The 2,860-nt window shown below is 51.4% G+C and overlaps 1 protein-coding gene across 1 annotated transcript in view; it reads left to right on the forward strand.

Moving 5' to 3' along the window:
* The first annotated feature begins 1,904 nt into the window (after nt 1-1,904).
* The window catches only part of PNRC2 (proline rich nuclear receptor coactivator 2), a 3,987-nt gene continuing 3,031 nt past the window's right edge, over nt 1,905-2,860 (forward strand). Inside the window, exon 1 of the mRNA XM_017534556.2 lies at nt 1,905-2,096. The gene's annotated coding sequence lies outside the window, so the exon portion shown is untranslated. The remainder of the gene's footprint in view (nt 2,097-2,860) is intronic.

A 2,860-nucleotide genomic window follows, 5' to 3' on the forward strand; every position in this document is an offset into this window, starting at 1 on the left:
CCTGAGTAGCTGGTATTACAGGCATGCGCCACCACGCCCGGATAATTTTGTATTTTTAGTAGAGACGGTGTTTCTCCATGTTGGTCAGGCTGGTCTCAAACTCCCGACCTCAGGTGATCCGCCTGCGTCGGCCTCCCAAAGTGTTGGGATTGCAAGCGTGAGCCACCACGCCTGGCCAGGAAGTGGTTTTTTTTGAAGTGACACCACCATTAAAATTTCATTAAACACAGCTGGCCAGACATCTAAACAAACTTCTTGAGTGTCTGGAAACAGATTACACTTTCACTAAGACAGTTGTTGGTTTACCACATACTTTTTTTTTTTTTTTTAAGACGGGGTTTCACCCTGTTGGTCAGGCTGGTCTTGAACTCCCGACCTCAGGTGATCCGCCCGCCTCGGCCTCCAAAACGCTTGGATTACAGGCGTGAGCCAAAACACCCAGCCACCACATACTTCTTATTTGACTATAATTAGCATCAGAAAGTCCCTATGCTCAAAACTACCTCCATTATCAAATTAGATGAACAAACTGCATCTTTTAAGATGCAGTATCTTTTCTTAAGATTCAATGGCGGCCGGGTGTGGTGGCTCACGCCTGTAATCTCAGCACTTTGGGAGGCCGAGGTGGGTGGATCACCTGAGATCAGGAGTTCAAGATCACCCTGGCCAACATGGTGAAACCCTCTCTACTAAAAATACAAAAATTAGCCGGGTGTGGTGGTGGGCGCCTGTAATTCCAGCTATTCAGGAGGTTGAGGCAGGAGAATCGCTTAAGCCCAGAAGGAAGAGGTTGCAGTGAGCTGAGACTGAGCCACTGCAGTCCAGCCTGGGCGACAGAGCGAGACTCCGTCTCAAAAATAAACAAAAAACGAATTACGTGAGAGTTATAAAAAGTTGGTAAATACAAATCCTGTAACATAAACTTATGTGTGTATACGAAAGAACTGTGAATGTAACGGGACTGATTTTGTATTGTTTATCCCAGAATTATTCACGCTCATTGAAATTGGTGTTCTTTTTGAAAAGATTCACATTGGGTTGCATATACATTTACTCCAAAGAAATTGCTCTTTTCACCTTTACTGCATCTGGCTGGCATAATCAGCTGAATATACTCTTTCCTTTTTTCACTTAACAAGCGGGGCAGAAAGGGGAAGGGAGCAGCCCTCATTTTCTCAGCAAACTTACCGTGCACTTGTAACGCGCGAGGCGCTGTGCTCAGAAAAACAAAACCGATTGTGGCCCTCGAGGGTGTGTGGGTGGAGAGCTGCAGCCACGTAAACTAACAAGGCGCGTGAAGGGCTCTAATTGAACTTAAGGACCAATGGGGCCACAAAGGAGGAAGTGACTGACTTGGCCAGGTGTCTGAACCGCCTTCGCAAGGAGGCAACTTCTGAGTAATTGCGGGGCTGGAGGGTGGGGGCACCGGAGGGAACCGCGGGGACGCGCCGGCTTTGGACGCGGAGTTGTGGGTTGGGGAGAGGCGACCCAGAAGCCAAGGCAAAAGGCAGACGGGGACTGGGCCCTGACAAAAGGCTTTCCAGAGTATCCTCTATCAATACAGGCTACATGACTCAGGGGCCCTAAGTCGAGAACCAAACGTCTCCCGCGGGTCAGTCTTTTCCCCCGGGGCAGTTCCAAGGGCTGCGAGCCCGCGCGCAGGACAGCCGAGCGGAAGGAAGAGCCAAAAGCCAGCGGCCGGGACGGTGCTGGAGAGACCCGCGGACCCAGCAGTTACTCCCAGCATGCTCCTCCTCCCCGGGCGGATTTCAAACCCTCTGCAACCCCACCTCACCCGCTTCGCCCCCGGCCTGCCCCAGCAACAGGCGGTAGTCCGCTTCTCATTGGCCAGGTCCTCGCCGTCGTATTTTGATTGGCCGCGGAGCCTCCCGGCCCTGCTTCTGCGGTCGCCGCCGACTCCATTTTGTCAGTAGAGGCAGAGGAGGAGGTCGGGTTGTAGAAGCTGGAGTGGCCGTCATTGCGCTCATCGGTGCTCGCGGGCTTTGTCGGTCCGTGCCTCGTCTCTCCCTGGAAAGGGAGGGAGGCTTCGACGTCGAGAGGGAGCCGCTGCCGCCGTAGTTCCGAGCTTGAAGTCGGTAAGTGGCGGCTGAGCCGCGGGCGCGGCCATGTTGGTGGCCGCGCTCCCCATTGTTGGGGGAAGGAGGCAAGCGGAGGCGAGATCCGGGCACCCGGGCGGGCGCAGCGCGGCGACCCCTGCGGATCCGGAGATATGGGGCCACTGGGAAGCCAAGCCCGTGTGGCGTCGGAGGCGAGTTTTCCGGGTTTGAGTTGTGAATGACTCACAGCCCGGAAACGGTAATTTATTAAGGGTGGTTATTCTGTCTGGAAGGCAATCTTACCCCTTTGAAAGGAAGGGGGCTTAACTATTTGGTAACTTGTTTTCTTGGAACATCAAATTACAACAAAACCTTGAGCTGTTCCCTCTAGGGAGACATTTTTATATACTTAAGATGGGCTTAGACTGTTAGGGCTTGTGAGAACTTGTAATTTTAGACGGGAAGGAGGCGAGGGTGTTCATAACCAAAGGAAATACTGCATGATGTCTACATGTTCCGAGAGACTGAAAATGGATGTGGCGTGTGTCGAAAGATTGGAACATTCTGGTGTGAGTTTAAAAACGTGGTCTCTTTAGAAAATCCGCCAGAAACCAATTTTTTTGGTATGACCCATAACAGCTAACAGTTCCTTATTTGATTTTATACGCGAGAGAATTTGGAGGTCTTTCCCAGGAATAAGATACAAACTTACTACGGGACTTGGAGACACTTCCAAAAAATTCCCCAGGAGTGACTGGATCTCAAGGGTGAAGAGTTTTTCTAAATAGTGGTGGTTATGAGGT

This window comes from Cebus imitator, unplaced genomic scaffold, assembly GCF_001604975.1.
Source record: "Cebus imitator isolate Cc_AM_T3 unplaced genomic scaffold, Cebus_imitator-1.0 Scaffold87, whole genome shotgun sequence".
In the NCBI taxonomy this organism is placed as follows: domain Eukaryota; kingdom Metazoa; phylum Chordata; class Mammalia; order Primates; family Cebidae; genus Cebus; species Cebus imitator.